Source organism: Panicum virgatum, chromosome 7K (assembly GCF_016808335.1).
Source record: "Panicum virgatum strain AP13 chromosome 7K, P.virgatum_v5, whole genome shotgun sequence".
Classification (NCBI taxonomy): Eukaryota; Viridiplantae; Streptophyta; class Magnoliopsida; order Poales; family Poaceae; genus Panicum; species Panicum virgatum.
In genome coordinates this window covers 46055390-46075088 of record NC_053142.1, presented here as the reverse complement: position 1 = coordinate 46075088, position 19699 = coordinate 46055390, and the positions used below count along the sequence as shown (strand labels likewise).

The 19699-nt window shown below is 45.7% G+C and overlaps 1 pseudogene; it reads right to left on the bottom strand.

Moving 5' to 3' along the window:
• Positions 1-3514: 3514 nt before the first annotated feature.
• On the bottom strand, positions 3515-14365 carry LOC120640315 (annotated as a pseudogene).
• Positions 14366-19699: the final 5334 nt, after the last annotated feature.

Below are 19699 nucleotides of genomic sequence, written 5' to 3'. Positions count from 1 at the left end.
CAGCAGGGAGGCGGAGCTTCGCCGCCACGGAGGAGGGGCGCCGCCGCGCCCGCCAGAGAGGGGCGTCGCGACTCGCGAGATCCAGCGGGGGTGTGCGTGGGAGGGTGAGGGTGAGGATAAGGATTAAGGGGTGACCGACGGCTCACGCGCGATGCACATGACGGCGCGAGAGGGAAGTGGGTCGGAGTGGTCCGTTGGTTTTGAAGGAATCACCCTGACCCGCATCTAGTGGGTATATTCCCCTCCAGGTTGAACTCGACCCATATGAACCCCCTAACCAAACATGGGTTCAACTGGGTCGAACCTGTCCCGACCCAGTTCGACCCTGGAACCAAACACATGCTAAGACGCTCAACATCCGGGGTGAGCGGAACAGCACCTCAAGATGCCACTGGGTATTCATTATCCACATCCAAATCTATATCCGCACTATTTGAGTAGGGTAGAAATTACCCATCTAAATATGGATATGGATAGGACATTACTGCATAATACCCATTTTACCCATATCCACCCACAAAATAAATAAAAAACAGCAACTAGCATCTCATCCCTTCCGTCTCGTCTTCAGCCTCCCGTTCCTTCCTGTCCCTCCCTCTCTCTCTAGCTTTAAGTCCGTCATCGCCATTATTAATTGACTCAACCAGGGGCAACTCTGATCCCCTTCCTGCCCCTGTTTCTTTCTCCTTCTCTCTTGGCCGTGATTGATGAGTGCTTTAAGTGCTTTAGAAAATGGTAAATCGCAGCTGCAGTAAGCTTCTGCCGCTGCGCTTCCATGGTGGAGAGGCCTGATGCTTTTTGTGCTGCTTATTAGAACGAGCAGATGTAGGAGCGCAGGAAGAACGGGGAGGGCTGCTGCAGATCCGTTAGGAGGGTGGCCAGAAGACGTGGAACGGGTGAAGATTAGCGATTCTGGATGCGGCCGCCTCCTCGTCGATCTCGTGTGTGCACGCAGCCGAATTACAGCTATGCAGTCTACCCGTTGGGTAACCCATACGGGCATGAATAAAAACGGGGATGGGTAACATAATTGCAAATGGATATGGACAATTCTGGATATGGGCATGGATTAACCAAATCCTCCCCAACGGCAACGTGAACAGCACCTTCACCTTGGACACGGAGAGCCTCGAGTGGACCTACCTGGGCGAGTGGTTGCTGCCGTTCAAGGGTGAGGCCCACTACGACAGCGAGCTGGACGCCTGTCAGCCTGTGTCGGGCTCTGCCTCTACAAGGAAGGCGCCGGGCACGCCTGCTGCTGCGACGTCCCGCCCGCCGCAGGGTGCCAGACCATGCCGGCCTGGAAGCTCGGGAAGGACTTGTTGTTTGACGCGGGCTCGAGTACGCACGCGGGAGCATCCAACAGCTCTTCTATCCGATCTTCCATCCGTAAAATAAAGGAGATCAGCCCAAAAACCCGATTCCAACAGTTCTTGTATCCCCCTCCGTCCTCCATCCGGTCATCCAAACTTCCCCCCTCCGTCCTTCATTTTTGCAGGAGCAACCGCAGCCTGCAAAACGCCCTCGGGCACCCACCACCGCGCGCCCTCGCTGCCGTGCGGCTGCTCCGCCCTCCTGCTCCCACCGCTGCGCCGCTGGGCTCCTCCCCGCCGGGCCGCCACCGAAGCTCCTCCCCACCGCCGAGCTCCTCCCTGCCGGGCCGCCGCCGAAGCACCTCCCCGCCGGGCCGCGCGCGAAGCTGCTCCCGCTCGGACCCCTCAGCCGCCCCCTCCGTGCGGCACCGGAGCAAGGGAGGCGGCGGGCGGTGTGGAGGCGCAGGACGTTGGGCGACGGGGAGGCAGGGCGTCGGGGACGCGGCGGGCTTCGTCCTCCATGGTCGTGGCTCCCGTGTGGAGATGGTGATGGAGCGGGCCCACTTGTCAGTGGGTCAGCGGGAGGAGGGGATGGAATGAAGGAGGGAGGGATGGATAAGCTATGGGAGTATACTTCAATTTGGAGGATGAATCTTGGCTAAATGGTTATGTAAATGGGATTATAGAGAATGAGATTTACATAAGCTATTGGAGATGCTCTAAACTGGTGTACATGGGAGACAGTAGGTTCTGCCTGGTCACGTGCCGGAAGGCCAAAGATTACGCCAACAACCGGAGCCTGCGAATGCTGGACATGGCCTCCTTTGTGATCAAGTACAAGGAAGGAGAACCGCGGACTGCGAAGCATCGGGCTTAGAGCAAGTATTATGGTTGGCGTTGAATCGGCGAAATCCGATGTGGCACACGGAAAAACAAGGAGAGAGAACCGCGCGGGCGTCTCACGACGCGCCCGCTCGACGCCGGCGGAGACGCGCTAGCGCGGCTGTGATTGGCTCAACCGGCTGTGGGGCATTAAATTTCGGCATGACCCACCACAAACAACCAACGCCACGCCGCGGCTCGCAGCCGGCGGTCGGCGAAACCATAAAACCTGCTCTTATGGATCCATGTCGTACCAGATGGCGCATCAATGTTTTGACCCGGCAGGAAACGCGGTAGCATTCTGGATGTAATAGAGCTTACTGACTGACGGCGGAGCTAGGTGTAGGCCATAGGCCCTCTTGCCATGCAAAAGCTCCATTAGATGAACAATAATTTTGACACAATTTATTAGGGGTTGTTTGGTTTCAGAGGCTAAACTCTAGTCCATGTCATGTCAAATAGAATTTTAGTATTTAAAAGTATTAAATAAAAGTTAATTATAAAACTAACTGCATAATCCTAGGGCTAAACTACGAGACCAATCTAATGAGGTATATTAATTCATGATTAGCGGATGGTTACTGTAGCATTATTATAGCAAATTATGTATTAATTAGGCTCATTAGATTGATCTCGCTAATTAGCACTTAGCTGTAAAAAAATTATAAACATATTTTATTTGATAAAATTCTTTTTGATGTGACAAAATTTTTTAAAAAAATCTCTAAAAACAAAAGAGGTTTTAGTTTAGCACCTCAATTACTAAGGCTGGCCGGATGACCCCTCTGATTCTCTGGTCTGACTCCGCTACTGTGACTGTAAAAGTCATACAATACAATTGTACATTTGTACTACTCCCGTCTCCCTATAGCACTAGGCACGATATGTCAGCCACGCTTGAGTACCTAGTACAATGAACAGATCTATCTAGGGCCCGTTTGGTTGCGCGTTGTAAAATTTTTGAAAAAGCATCTTTCTACATTTGAAGTACTAAACATAGACTAATCACAAAAATAATTACAGAACTCGTCTGTAAATCGCGTGACGAATCTAATGAGCCTAATTAATCCATCATTAGAGATCGTTTACTGTAGCATTACTGTAGCAATTTAGCATCTAATTACAGCCTAATTAGGTTCATTAGATTCGCCTCGCCATTTACAGACAGCAGTCGCAATGCGTTTTTTATTTCGTCTAGATTTAAGTCTCCATACATGTGCCGGAAATTTTTTTTGGAATTTTGAAGTTTGCATCCAAACACGGGCCTATCAATGTTATGCTCCGCAGAGATCCGTAATTATGGCTGTAATCTCACGTTCTCAATCCTGAAGAACCTTCTCTGGATCTAACTGCCCACTGCAGTAACTGGAAGGAACAGCTGAGAGCTCCGTCCTTCCTTTCCACTCCTCACCAGGCCTCAGGGTAATGGGTTTCTCTACAGCTGCAGGCTCCACGCACAGCATGTGCTTGTATTCTTCATCCCCCAAACCCAAATCTTACGTGTTTTTTGACTTCTTATCCCACGGGTTCCATACAACTGCAAGGGGAAAAGGGTAATGAAAATATTTGTGTTGTAATTAACAAGCTAAATGAACGCTGATAAGAACACTTTCAACTACTAAATACACTTACCGGTATCTGGAAGCCCATCTTTACGTAAGGCTATCCGCACTCGTTGTCCTCTAAATTCATCTCCTAAAAGAATATTCCTATCATGTTCATCTGGATTCTCTACTCTATACTCAGTTTCGCTGCACCTATCATCCTCTATATCCTATTCCATATATCAACTACCCACCAATAGGCCCACACGTCAGATTTTTTTATCACCCCCACACACCCCTTTCTCTCTCCCACCCCCACACATATGTTCTTTTCTTCTCATGATCAGTTATTGCGATTTTTGGTGGTGCGTCTAGATATATTTTGTCAACCTTCAACACACAAAAAATTGATTACAAATCCGCAATCTGATTTCACATGTGACATTGAACTAGTTTGGTTACCTCTGCTTCAAACACAATTGCGTCCCCTTGCTCGCTGAATCGCTCTTTCTCGTTCAGATTGTCAAGGTAGTCCAATGTTGTAACACCTCAGTGTTAATTTGTGCTTAATTCACTAATTATGGGCTTAAGCTTGTCATTAGGGTTAATTAAGCATGCATAGTGTACATCAATTTAGCTGAGTTTGACAATGTTTTTCTCCCTCAAATCAAGTTTTGCCCAAAACCAAAGTTGTAGATCTTCTCTTCCTCTACAACTTTTATTTTGGCCAAATTTTAAGTTTCAATATGGAAATTTGAGTTTTGGACGGTCAAAGTTGAGCAAAATTCTGTTTGAACTCGCTACTGTGCTACCTGTGCTCGCCGTACCTTGCCCATGCCGACAACCCGCACAGCGCCGGCGACCTCCACGCGTCGGCCGTCGGCGATCCTCGCACGCCGTGCGGATGCATTCTTATCCTTCCCAGCGCCAATCATTGCTCCCCCTCCCCTTTCGCCTCCTCGAGCTCGGGCTGTGAGCGCCGAGCGGAGCCGAGCCGTGCAGGGCCGCCGCCGGCATCCGCGCCCGCCATCCCCGCCGCCCGCCTCGATTCCTCGTGCCACAAGTCGCCCCACCTAACCCTTCACCTCCTATGCCCCTCCGCGAGCCCGTTTGAGTCGTTTCTCGACCGAATCGGCCCTTGCGCCGGCCGGCCGCCATTGTTGGCCACCGGAGCTCCACCCCCTTCAGTCGATCTCCACCTTTCGGACCTTCTCCGCCCGAATCGAGCCCGCGGTGAGCTTTCCCGCGCTCTCCCCTTCCTCCCCGGCTTCTTTCCCCTTTGGTTCCGCCGCCGCCGGGGCGCAGCCGCGTGTTGGCGCTCCTTAAGTACCCATTTTATCCCTTGTTTATCCTTGATAATGGCATGAATTTAATATCAAAATCACTAACCGTCCTAACCCCGGCCTAATTACTGGTCATTTTCACGTTTGCACATATATTTTGGAGGAACTTTGTTTTTGCAGATTTTTGGCCTATTTTAGAGCATGAAATGACGAGGCCCGTGATCGAGCGCCAACACAGAGAAAGACGAAGGCCAAAACCCAAAGAAAGGACTAAAGCCCATGTTGATTCGAAGCCCATCCATGCACATCCATCCTCCAAGAGAGCCCAAAGGACCAAGCCCACGAAGATGAGATCAAGATACTTCGGGATTAAGCAAAGCAAATGAAGATTTAAGGAAGGATTCCCTATCCCATCCTTTCCTCGAAGATATCTCCAAGATAACGACGTCCAAAGGGGTGCAATCATGAAGGACATAAACTCTAGAAGATGCGAGGAGTCTACACGCGAAAGATGAGACCGAGGCGGGCCCGAAAGAGGGTAGGCCGGCCGGTCTAGGCCCATGGGGCCGGCTGGCCTAGCCCGTTTCCGAGGCGGTTCGGCCTCCCCTTCGACCGGTGGCTTCCTCGGCTTATAAATAGCTCGCACCTTATTCAACTCGGGGCATCCATCCACCCAGAACTCGATGAAAACCTAGGGCTAAGACCGGAGGGAGACGACGGCCGCCACAAGTCTTCGAAGTTGTCTAGGAGATGGCTTAGGCCACCCCTAGCCGCCATGGCCTCCCTGCGTGGTTGTGCCATGGTGGAGTTCATGAGCTAGTTGGAGTTGTCAATGGTGTATACGCGGCGGTGACGATCCAAACGAATCTATTATGTGAGTAATGTCTTCATGTCATCCGATCTATTCAGCGATAATGTCTCTCCTCTTTGATTTTGTTCTTGCCTTGGGTGCGCTTATTCCTAGATCTATTTTCGAGATAGATTGCATGGGGTGTTCTTGTAGCTATGGTGGCTAGGAGTTCATACCGGATCTACCCAAGGGGGTTCGACACTAGCGTGCTTCTGGGTGCCCTTGTCCAAAGGGAGTGTCGTGACAGGGCGTGGCCTGAGTAGGGGGGTTTCCGAGGGGTCGGATTGGAGGTTTTGGTTTAAAGAGGCTTTGGATGAGATGCATGTTGTGCTTACTCGTTTAGCTAGAACTACAACTAGAATGCGTGTGATAGGTTTAGTCATGCCTTCGGTCATGCTTTATCCTTACCGATGTTCATGGATGAGATCAACCTTTGCACATCACTCATATCTATCAAAGGTTTACCCTTTATATGCAATCAATACTTCATGTTAGGATAGATCCGTTAGATTAGATGGAAAACCTTAGGTAGTTCATTGTCGATCCACGGATTGATAAACCTTGGGGAAATACTCTAAGGGAAAAGCTACCATGATCCGTGCGCTTGTGGTATATAAATTGGGGCGCTAAGGAGCGTCAACACCGCGCCGCCGTGGCCGCCGTACAGTGCTGCCGGCGCCCGTCGCGGGCTGCCCCTGCGCGAGCTCGCGCACAGCTGCCACACACACCGGCGCCCTGTAACACCCTGCCTCGCGGATAGTCTGCTTGAGGCGGCGGACGGTCCGCGACGCACTCTATTTCATCTACTCCGTGACCGAGGATCGTCGGTCGCCGCCACGTGCCGGCCATCGAGCTCTTCCCCGGCCACCCCGTACGCCGCATTGAAGGCGAGCACATCCTCCTCATCCACCCGCGCCCACTCCCTCACTCTCTCTCTCTCTCTCTCTCTCTCTCTCTCTCTCTCTCTCTCTCTCTCTCTCTCGGTTCACTCTCCCTTTCCCTCCCGACGCCATGGGAGACGCTTGAGCGCCCTCTCGTTCGCCGTCCGATTTCGCGAGCTCCCCTCCATGGATTTCAAATCCACCGCACCGGAAGCTCGACCACCTCCCTAGCTCCCTCCTCAACTCCTCCAACCACAGCCACAGCCCCACCTCGCCGGGAATCTCGGATTCCCCGGCCGTCGGTCTTAGTTTGGTCCAAACTCGACCTCACCGTGGAACTCCATCGTCCGAGCTCCATTTCCTTCGCCCAAGGGCTCAAATCAATTGTAAGTGAGTCGCTAATGCTCATGCACCCCTCATTCCTCCACGTTCACATTGTTTCCACACACGTTCTCGACGAAGTCATTCTTGCCACCACGGGCCACACATCGCTGACTAGGTTTGGCTCGATTTCTCCGCGTGAGTCACCCTTGCCCGTGTGCACCTCGTCCAGTAGATGGTGTAGTGATAGCCTCGCCGTCGGTCGGGCCACCGTCACCGGGAACGGCGCGCCGCGGCGCCGCGACGGCCTCACTGGTGGCGGTGCGCGGTGTCAAAAGATAGGAATCGCGGACGGTCCGCCTAGGAGGGCCGGACAATCCGTAGGTCAGGTTAAAGTTGTCCAGAGATGTTGTGTCTCTGATGGTTTCGCAGGATTGAACTGAGGATGGTCCGCTATTGGAGAGCGGACAGTCCGCCGTAGAGTTCGAGATTTGTCCAGAGACGATGTTGTCTCTAGTGGGTTCGCAGGGTTGAACTGCGAACGGTCTGCTATTGGAGAGCGGACAGTCCGCTGTAGAGTTTAGAATTTTGTGCAGAGACGTTGTCGTCTCTGGTGGATTGATAGAGTGAACTGCGGACGGTCCGCCAAGGAGGGCCGGACGGTCTGCCGTAGAGTTTAAAATTTGTCCAGAGGCGTCGTTGCCTCCGGTGGTTTCGTGGAGTTAAACTGCGGACGGTCCGCTGTTTGAGAGCGGACAGTCCGCCGTATAGATTTGAAACTTGTCCAGAGAGGTAGTTGGTTCTGGTGGGTCTGCAGAGTGGAACTGCGGACAGTCCGCCACTTGGGTGCGGACAGTCCGCGTGGCATTTCAGTTGAAGTATAGTAGTTACATCATTTGAGCTACACTCAATTATTTCATATGCATTCGTGTAGCATCCGCCGTTGAGGATGTTGTGTATGAGGTGATTGCGGCACCGCAGGAGCAGCCGGAGCAAGCCCAGGAGGAGAGGCGTGAGAATCCGTCCCAAGGCCCGTCTGACCCCAGCTCTGAGCAGCAGCCCGAAGGCAAGCCCCGGTGTACATCTTATTAATTTAAATTATGACACCTATATATGTATTTATTACTTGTGCATTACGTTTAGGAGTTGTTTGAAACCCTAGTTGCATGAACCCTAGGCTTTCTTGAGTTATACTAGTGTGTATAGGACGATAGAAATACTATACTAGATAGGTTATTTCATGTTTCCATATATGAGTTACTAACCTTGGAAGGGAAGGAAGAATGGAGTTTGAGACCGGGCGGAGAAAAGTGTAGCTCCGTCTGTGTCGGTTAAGGACCGTACCGTTGTCGGCCCTGCTGATCATGTTTGAACTGTACTAACCGCATACCGGGAGTAGGAGGTAGTCGAAACCGGTAAGTCTAGTACTGCCTCACTTCGAAAGTACAGGATCTCATCTCACCTCCTGGGGTAGTCGAGTAGTCGCGGAGAAATGGGTTGTACGTATTTACTTTTGATGGTCTCACGTTGAGCTCGGCTGACCATATGATGGTGGAGCGATCCTGTAGTTCGAGGCGGGGAGGGGAAGGGTTGGTGTGTGGGGTCCGACGAGGCTTTTGCGTGCCGTGTTGGTTAGGTCCACCTTGCAAGGTTAAATCGAATCGATTCGCCGTCAGTCGCTCTCGGATATGAGCACCTTGATCACTGCGTCGCATCGTAGTGTTTTGATATATATATATATATATGAGAATGAACACATTGAACTATTATTGTTTGCGCCACTATGTTTGCTATAGTTGGTTTAAGTAAATATTGGACTATAGTTAATTTATATAGAATCTGGAGCTAAAATATGGAAATTAAGGAATTACTTTAGTCGCTGTTTTCTGCAAAATAACCACCAGCCAAAAGTCTTGCTTGTCTAGGTATGTGGGCTAAGTTATACCCACTGGTCGGGTAAGTCTTGCTGAGTATTAGTTGCTCAGGGCTTTTGTTGAAATATTATTTAGGGCACTCAGACGTAGACTTCTGTCCCTACTGCGTTAAGTTCATCCGCCGGGACGGAGAGGGATGGGAGGTTGTGGAGCCAGACGCTTAGTTAGGGATCTCCCTAGGATATTCTTTTGGTAGTTGTAGGCCCTTTCTTTTATTTGAACCTTAATTTCGGTATTGTAAAGTTTATAAACTAGGTATGTATTCAAACTTGGTTTGTAAAACTCCAGATAGAGTCTTATGTATATTGTTGTATTTGAAATATATGTCGTGCTTGTACCATCTGTGCTCACCTTCGCGTGAGACTATCGGTGTTGTTTTGATCGGGATGTGGGCTGAGAAAGAGCTGTCAAATTAAACCATTAAGCTAATGCGCCCGATATGTTCAAATGACGGCCATTAGGCTTAATTTAGAGTTTTAATTTGGCAGTTCCGTCACACGCCCCCTACCCGCTTCGCCCGCGTGCCTGCGTCGCCCCACCGCCGGCCGGCCTTGCGCCGGCGGGAACGCCGCCGCCGCCGTGCTTGGCCGTGGCCATGGCCGTGGCCATGGCCAGGGCCATGGCGCTGGCAAGCTGGGGGCTGGGCTGGGCCTCCCACTGACATATGGGGTCCAGCTGTCAGCTCCTGTTTAGGGTTTAGGATTTTTCTAAAATCATTTATTTTGGCTGAGATTTTGTAAATGCATAACAAATCACAGAAAAATACTAAAAATGCAAACTAAATTTTGTTAGCTTATTTAGATCCAGAGCTTCAGAGGAAAAATATCCATGCTTGTGTTATATTAGTTTTGCATGTGTTATATTTTACTTTGTGCTCAAGCTTATTTATTTTGTATCTGCATCAATATTTGTCCAAAAATTATGAAATTTATGCAGTAGCTTACTCTTTGCATATCTAGTTCACTGTAAAATTTTCATGTGTAGAATCTATGTGCATGTTTGTGGATCCATTGTTGTTCTGTTTATATTCCACTAAAATAAATAATTTCGGTTGTCAATAAATGCTGATAAATTTTTGTGGCATACCTGGTCAATGTATTGCCTTGCTGGTAAATTTTTATGGCTATATCATTTATGCAAGTTAAGTTTTTGCTTTTGTTTAGTTCCTAGCTATAGTTTTCCTTTTTATTTTGTTGCTAGAAAATCTTTTTCTGCATATGTGCTTTCCAGTAAATTGTTGTTCAGTTGTAATCCTGTTAGTTGTGTCATGATCAGAATGTGGGTTAATTTTCTTTGTTTTGCTGAAGTTGCTTGCTACTGAAATAAATTGTATTGGGTTGCTTATTTACTCATTAGATGTTACCCAGTCGTGTCTTTCTTTTAATTGCCTCACATTGCATCCTGAGTGCTTTGTATCATCGTTGTAACTCTTGCATGACATCTTTTCATACGTGTAGACGCCGCGAACGAAGTAGTCTACGAGCTGGTTGCTGAGCCGGTCCAGGAGCCACAAGCAGGAGAGCAGCAGGAGGAAACAATTGAGCAAGCTCAAGAAGAAGTCGCTAACCCCGCTGACCTGCAAGGCAAGCCCTGGATCATAACCCTTACTTTTAGTATTCAATGTTTATCTAAGTATTGTGCATTTATATTTATAGGAGTTGTATAAAACCCTAGTATGCATGTTTTTTCCCATAGGTACCTATGAGTCTCTACTAGTGTGCATGTCGTTAGTACTGCAATGCTTAATTAGGATTCGGTAGAAGTCGAGTGATTCCTGTCACTCGCGAGTTATAGGTCCTTGTTTCTTTTGGCAAAGTTACTTGAGAATGAACCAAAGAGGAAAAGAGAAATGGAGATCGGGCGGGAATGAGTTTGATTATGGATATGAAATGATTGGAAAGTAAATCTCCACCTGTGTCGGTTGAGGACCGTACCGTTGTTGGCACATTGATCAAGTTTGAACAGTACGAACCACATGCCGGAAGTAGGAGGTAGTCGAAACAAGTAAACTGTGTACCGAGTTACAACGATATTTTGAATCTCAATCTGCTACGCTGGGCGTGGGATGATGGCGGGTGTTGGATTGTTGTCGCCTCTGGGTTCTCCGGGAGTTCGCCGTGAGGGGCCCTTCACCTGGGTTTTAGCAGGCGAGGTTCAGAGGTCGTAGTAACACTGGGAACAGCTGACGTGTGTGGCCCGACGGGGCTTGCATGTGTCATGTGAGTTAGGTCTACCTTGCAAGGTTAAATTGGATCGATTCGCCATCTCTCTCGGTTAAGAGAACCTTGATCTTTCTGTCACATCGTAGTAAATGATGGAAATGAGAATGGAATGAAGACGTTTGATTGTATTTTACTAGAGGATTAATCTGATCTACCCTGTGTGCTCTAGATGTTTCAGAAAACCTAGTTGGTACTCCAATACTAAACTTGAGCTAAAATATGAAAAGTAAGGATTCACTACTAGCAGCTTTTCAGCAAAACAAACCCCAGAGCCAAAAGCCTGCATGTCTAGGAGTCGGCTAAGTATATATCATAGTCAAGTAAGTCTTGCTGAGTATTAGTATACTCAGGGTTGTTGTTGTAATCCATCTGAGCAGGTTGTGTTCCCGCTGACTTCGACGAGGTCTATGCGTCCTGGATTGGACAACCGCTTCCTCTTGGGTGGACAGTTGAGTGGGTCCGGTCTTCCCCGTGAAGCTCGGGCAGGTTGGCATCACATCGGTGGGCAAGATGTGGAGCTCACATTGTATCATCGTTCGTAGTTACCGTATTGTATTCGAACTCTGTTTTAATTTCCACTGCGTTAGAACTCTGTAGTTTGTATTCAAAACCTTTATGTAAAACCAATATTGTAAATTAATTTGAGAATCTCTGTATGCTTGTATCACCTGTGCTCGTCTTCATGTGAGACTTCTGGTGCAAATTGTGATCCTGGAGTACAGTAGTTTAATCGGGAATTACCCAATAGACTGTCGGATTACACCGTTTTAAGTGCGTGGTAACTTGATTATTTATTAAGATGATAGTTAGCGCACTTAAGCCGGTTAATTTGGACGGTTCTGCTACAAATGTCTCCAGCCCTTCAACGCGTATTTCACTGAGAATATTTGTGGCTTGAGTAAGCAAGCGAAAACCATTGAATTCTCAACAGTTTGAATTGACATAAGGTACATTATACTAAATGTCTGTTAATGCCTATTTTCTCCAACTTTCAGTTCCCTCCTTACCAATACAACTAAAGTACATGACCTGTCTCCTGTGGTCTAAAACATTGATGTGTGCCTACACTAAGGGTCTGATTGGTTCGCTTCCAAAATGTGGGCAAGCCTATAAATTTTAACACTCATTTGGCTGAATGCCAAAACGGTAGTCCACCTAACCAAGTCCTATTCTAAACTTGCCAAGGTTTTGGTAAAAAGATTGGCATACCCGCCCACATTTTGGTATCCAACCAAACAGACCCTAAAAGTATAGTATAAAGGTTCGCCAGCAGCCCAACAGCTTCTAGAAAGGTTTTGCATTATCAAGTTCGGTTCAATACCAATGACACAAGCATAATACAAGTAAATTGAACACATCACTGGAAAGTCATGCAAGAAAGGTCCACAGTTCCGGTTCCAGATTCTTGGAGAAGTTTCACTTAACAAGAATGGAAACCTGAGAAAAGGGGGAACAGATTGGTTAAAAAAGGGTGCATACCTTATGTCTGATACAGACAAGTATGTATGATATGCAAATTGAAATGAGAAAGTTCTTCCATCAATATTGGTATTTCTGATTCGAGAAATGAGAATCAAATTTCCTCCAGATGCAAGAGCAACTCTTAATCAAAATTCAAAGCTGCAAGTCATAATTTATTCAAAGATAGATGAGGAGCAGAATCAGACATGTACTACATAAAAGAAAGAAGGCATGAACATAAGCTCGGGATGGTCTAACACGAACCTGTGAGGCCAAATCTTGAGATCTTCTTCAGAAGGCTTCAAAATGAGATCAGCAAAAGTTTTTATAGCAGTGTTTACTGGCAAAGGTGGAGGATTATCATCAATAACCCATAAACGGTTCCTTGCAAATCCATGTTTCTCAAGATTTCATTGTGTTCCAAACGGCACATATATGGTTCATTTAATTTTTAAAATAAAATTCAAGCAGTCAATTTTTGTAGCACGGATTTCTGAAAATAAAATGAGTTTTGCCATACATCTTGAATGCTTCGGCACCTTGCTGCTGACAAAAAGTAACTCATCTCCATGGTCACTCTTCCAAGAGGTTACATGACCTCCATATGGGTGGACCTTGCAAAAGACAACATAATTGATTAGCTACAGCCTACTGGAGCTAAAGCCTGATCTGTTTTTTTTTTGCTGGTAAAGCGTGATCTGATTATGCTGGCAGCCTACTGTGAAAAAGTTTGTAAATTTTATAGCGACGCATGACCAAAGCTTCATCTAACATCCTTTTTTTTTCTCGGTGGAGTAGATTGCAAAAATTAACCATAAAAACACTTAAACGATCCAATGACGGCACTGCTAATTCATCTGATTAAAACAAACAATAAAACAACAAACAGCCAACGAAGCGGCGCTCGCTACTTCCAGCAAAGGCTAAAACGTTGAAACGCCAGACGCTAGCACGCCCCCAAATTAACCGGGCCGGTGAATTCAATCGTGCAATGCGCCAGACCGTATGCGCCAAATCAGCAAACCCAAACGCTCAAACCCCTCGGCAAGTCCCATGCTCCCTACGTAGATCGCACCAAAGCCTCCATGATCGAGGCCGTCTCCAGGAATTGGAGACCCCAGGACGAAATGTAAAGTGAGGCCCTAAATATATAAGAATAATATATTAAATATAACTAATATTTTTCATACAAATATGTAACTTTAGTACGTATTATTTCAAACACTATTTTGAAATATATCAAAAGAGAATGGTAAAACTACAAAAATACAACTAACCTCATGTTCTACTAAAGAGCAGCACTCTTCTCGTATTCTTAGAAATGAAATCTTCAATTATATCTACGTAGTTGATCTCCTCCGGGATATCATTTTCAGTTGCTATTGTCACCAACCCATTGAGTCTTTCTTGTGTCATAGTAGAACGCAAATAGGATTTCAATAACTTGAGTTTAGAAAAAACACCTTTCCGAAGATGCAACAGTAACAAGAATGGTTAACAAAATTCTATATGCAATAATGCAATAATAATAACAGTAACTACTTTGGGGCCCCTCTGTTTGGAGGGCCCTGTGCCGTCGCCCAGCTCGCCCGGGGCCATGGACGGGCCTGCGCGCTCCACGGACGACAGGTGCAGTGTTGGCGGAGACGATGGCGATGAGGACGCGGCGGCCATGTACTCGCCGGTTCACGCAGCGACGAGTTAGGACTGCGGCGAGTGTCTGCAGGAGCGTCGCGTCACGTCGCGTCACGCCGACTCGGGGAGTGGAGTGGTGAAGAGAGGAAAGGTCGGGTAGCTATTTATAACTGGGTCCAGGAGGAATTCCATGCTTTTCACGGATATTTTTTTTATCTCTTTTTAGTGGATTTGTATCAAATGATTTAGTTGGAGGTACAGACTAAAAGCATTACTTGAACAAATACATTCGAACTTTTGTTATCTTAACACAAACTTAGGCCGGCATAAACATTATGGATGTAAACTTCAGTGTGCTGTAGGCACTGGACTGGTAAGATCGATGCATGTTGCAGTGCTTTCGGACCAAACCCAAGCCTTGCCAGTCTCATGTTGAATTCCTGCAACCGTCTTCAAAGAATAGAATTCTATTACTTTGCCCTTCTGTGTTATGTCTTATTTCATTTTTGTTTAGCAACATTTTTATGTTTTGTGTATTGGTCGTGCGCAATTTATTAAGCAATATGAGATGATGATATTGTTTCCTTTTTCTTCAAATCCCGCCAAAAGTTGCAATTCTAATGAGGTCTAATTTGCATGTGATGTCAGAGAAATTGATGAAAATGCTCAAGAGCAAGTTCTTAGTGCTGCTGTAACGTGCACAATATTGGCTGGTGCTGGTCCACAACGCTCCTGTGTTTTTGCTATGCTCCACAAGGTATTAATTTTGTTTGCTCATCTGGATGTATTTTAATTGGGCACTAGCACTATCTGACTATTGTATAATTGTGAATAACTAAATATCATATAACTCTCTAATAACATTGTTTGTTAGTGTTTTACTCAACTGGTATCCTTTTAAATTGTGTTGGGCCTATTTATTTCAGCTAGTAGCCAACATGTGTTGCATATTTAGCTTACTTTGGTGGAATTGTAATATTGATCTCTAAGCTGTCCTCCAGCAAAGGGTGGTAAAGATGCTAATTAAGTAAGGTTTTTATGTTTGTTTTGGTAATAATGTGTTGGCCTAAAAAAATTGTATCATCTGGTTTTTGGTATATTTAATGAGTAGATGTTTTTAGTCACAACTTTGAGGCCGGGATACACTTCTATCTATCATGTTTATCTTATCTCTCCATAGTTTTGTTTTGCATCTTATTCGTCTTATATGCAAATTTTATTTTAGTTGTGACTTTGGGGTGTATCTTTACTTTGTTATGCCCCATTCAGGATGGACGATACTCAAAGTTGAAGATACACCCAATTCTGTGAAAGGTTTGTGATCTTAGTGTCATCTCCCTTAGTCTTTATAACTTAGTTTCATTCTTTCTTTCTCTTCCTTTCTGCTTACATTAAAGTAAAGTAGACTTACTAAGATTAATTTATTATATAGGCAGGATTAAAAGATCAGATGACATGGAACTCCATTCGAGGAAAGACTCAAAATGATGTTTCAAGATGTTCCACTCAGCAAGTCTTTTTCTAACGGATAAGATTAAACTATTGCGTACATTTTTACTTCAATGGGGAAAAAAACGGATGGCATGGAACTCCATTCGAGGAAAGACCAAACAAGATGTTCCCAGGTGTTCCACTCAACAAGTCTACTTCATAATACTATGTATTTATACAACTCGAATGGAGTCGTCCATTGGGTTTTGTAAAAATTATTGCTAGGAAGATGTGGTAGCTCTGCATATTTCCTATCGGGACACGTAATAGATGCAGCTCCTTCAATATTTGGTCTTTCCTCGAATTCACACACAAAGGGCAGGCGCTTACTCGAGGAGTGGAGTGGTGAAGAGAGGAAAGGTTAGGGAGCTATTTGTAACTAGGAGTGGAGTGGTGAAGAGAGGAAAGGTTGGGGAGCTATTTATAATCAGGCCCAGGGGCCAGGAATGGCATGCTTTTCACGGATATTTTTATCAGATATTTTTTAGTGGATTTGTATCAAATAATCTAGTTGGAGGTACAGGCTTGAAAGAGCATCTAGGCCCCTAGTGGGTTTTGGTGTATTGATTGACAATACGATTAAAGGACTAACTTGTTTGCATAAGATTATGAGCAGGTATTTAATTTGTGGATTGATATAGATTGAGATAGCTCATGTATTGCAAGCAAATGTGTTTGTCCCATTGACAATCATTATATGTGACTAGCTAGAATGAGAAAGAAAAATAGAAGAGCAAGGTATTTATGTTTGATATGAAAGCTCTAAAGTGCTGAAGCTTGTTAATTTATGTGGGACTCAAAGTGGCAAGCAAAGTTGTAAAAGAAAATTGAGAGCAAGATAATCATGGTTGATATAAAGACTCTAATATCTATTAAAGGCTTGTTCAACTTATGATGGGGAGACCGGTTAGACCGGTCCAATGCAGAACCTGCACACAAACAAAGTTATTTCCCCCTTTACGAGCTCTAGCACAAATACAACTGGTTGTAGTGCTTCTGTAGGTGTCAATGAATCTATTCCACAACCCTGCACACACAGAAACAACACAACCGAGTAGATCGAAGTGGAAGCACAAAAAAGGCTAGAGCACAAGTGCGAGGCAAAACCAAATGAGGATGATGCAACGGAGACACAGAGATTTGTTTCACCGAAGTTCGGATTCACCACGTTCACCACGTGTGAATCCTAGTCTCCGTTGAGGAAGCTTATGGTGACCACAAGGTCAAGCTATCTCCTCCTTTTCACTATATGACCATGTGCCCTCGTGGCACACAATCGCTGCTGCAACAAACTTGCCGCTGCTCACCACAAGCTTGGGAGCTAGCCGGCGACGCCTAGCCGTCTAGGAGGCTTCACCTCTAAGAGTAACAAATGCTTCAATAAGTTGGCCGACGCAACCGCAAGTGCTCCAGTTAGGGATTATGCTCACACTTCTCAAATGCTTTCTTAGCAAAGGTTTCACTCAACCCAACTTAAGGATCTAGTCTTGATTCACTCAAATCTCACAAAGAGAGGTTGGGGAGGACTTCTCAAGTGCTCTCATGGCTCAGAATCACAATGGCATCAGCACCCCTGAATGGGTGTGGTTGTGGAGTATAAATACCCCTCTATCAAAAACTAGCCATTGCTCTGTCAGAGTTAGACCGGTCAGACCGGTCCCCCAGACCGGTCGGTTCAAATAAACTAGTGTGTCGTCAAGACAAGTGTCCTTTTCAAGGATGTTGATGATTTGTCCAAATTATCAACCGAGGAAAAGGAATGTTTGTCTTGCAACCATCGTGTCACTAACCTCTTGTTTGAGTATATGGACAGAGAACTTTCAGATTCTATACAAGAGGAGAGATTATTTTAAAAGACATGTAGTAATGCTTATCGTCTTTGGAAGTTTTTAGAAAAGATATATGAAGATGATAGCGATGATGAAGATCAAGAAAAAAAAGAAGAGAAGTCACTAGAGGAGTGTACTACTGCAATAGCAAATACTTATCCTCTAGTGACTCCTCATGAAGATCAAGGAGCAAGACCTGCAATGTCTGCTGGTTCCCTGTTGGAACCGGTCAGACCGGTCGGCAAGACCGGTCAGACCGGTCCTACCAGGGGGCAGCGCAAAGAAAGCAAGAAATGCTCCTGTAGGCAATCAAGACAAGTTTCAGTTGAGCCAGCATCATCAAGTGATGTTGATCACCAATGCTTGATGGCCAATGGCAACAAAGAACATGTCCAAGAAGTTGAGCAAATAAAAGCTATTAGAAAGGAGCTTGAATGCCTCAAGCTCAACTATGACTTCTTGGTAAGCAAATCAGAAACTTCCTCTGCAAATTCCTCATATTGTATAGACTCTTTGCAGAAGGAGAATCAAGTGCTTAAGGCTAAATTGGAGAAGCTCTCTAGAGAGCATGTGACCCTACAAAGAACTCATATGGAACTTGAAAACTCCTATGAAAAGCTTGTGGAATCACATGTGATGATTGAAATGGCTCATGAGGTTGTGATTAACACGGTAAAATCTTATGAACCTCTCACACACACTTGCACATGCTCACATGTTCAAATTGATTTGACTTGCACTAAACCATGTTGTTCTCAAGCAAGCCAATCTAGTATTGAGCAAGTGTTTGTAGAATCTTGTGATGACTTCATAGCATAAGAAAATGAAGATCTTATGTGTGAAGTAAAAAGACTCAAAGAAGAAGTAACCAAGTTGAAGGACAAGGGGCAAGTGAGACCATCTCAAGATAACCGCGCCCCCGTGGTGAAGAAGCTTAAGATGGGTTCAAACTTCACTAGCTCAGCTCATCAACAAGGTCAAAAGAGCATCAAGCACAAGATTTCTAGAAAGAAAACTCTAGAACACATCAAGTGCTTCAAGTGTCTAGAGAAGGGGCACTATGCAAGATATTGTCAAATCAAGTCAGATAAGGAAGCTCAACTCTCAAAAAATCAAAAGAAGCTTCCAGAAAATAGGATGTGCAAGAAATTGGGGCATATGGTTCACTGCTGTCCACAGCAGTTCAGGTCTGACCAGACCGGTCAGACCGGTCATACCCGACCGATCAGACTGGTCCAGGCCAGTGCAACTGCAGGACCTCTCAAGAAGCCCACAAGAAGCACCCTTGCACCAAAAAGGGATATTGATGTTCAGAAGCCGAAAAGGCAAGTCAAGAGCACCTTTGTCAAGCTCAAATATCGAATTTGCTATACATGTCGGGCAAAAGGTCATATGAATAAGAATTGTCCAAATGGTAAAGTACTTAACTCAAAACTTGTTCAATATGACTTTGCTAGACTTGGGAGGGACAAAATGAGTACTTATGCTACTAAAGTGATTCAATCACCTAATGCTAGCATAAGAGCTATTTGGGTTCCCAAGTCAATTGTGACGAATGTGGTAGGGTCCAACAAGAGTTGGACACCAAAGAATGCTTGAAAAGCTTTCAGGTACATGAAGATGGATTGGAGAGCTTGGTGCATATACGGACATTGCATTTTCAAATTAATGACCAAGTCTATGAAATTATTGCATATCTTCATCCAATGTCATCTCGATAACTCCATTTCAATTCTATGTGTCTTAGTCACTTGGCTCTAGATGAGAGCAAGTGTGTCACTTGTGACACTCTAATAGTAACTAAGGCATGATATTTTGAGTTACTTCCCATTTGCCGTGAGATACGTTTAATGGCTCTTGTGTAGAGCAATGTCTTGTTTTACTGCAGGTATAAGAATCATTAATTAAGGCAAGACATGGAAGAATTGAAGCATTCTGCAGCTTGACTGGTGTGACCGGTCTGACCGGTCCACCAGACCGGTCTGACCGGTCTGAACTAGCAAACTGCAGCAGGCAGATAAAAGAAGAAAGAAGAAGTGTAATACATATTCTT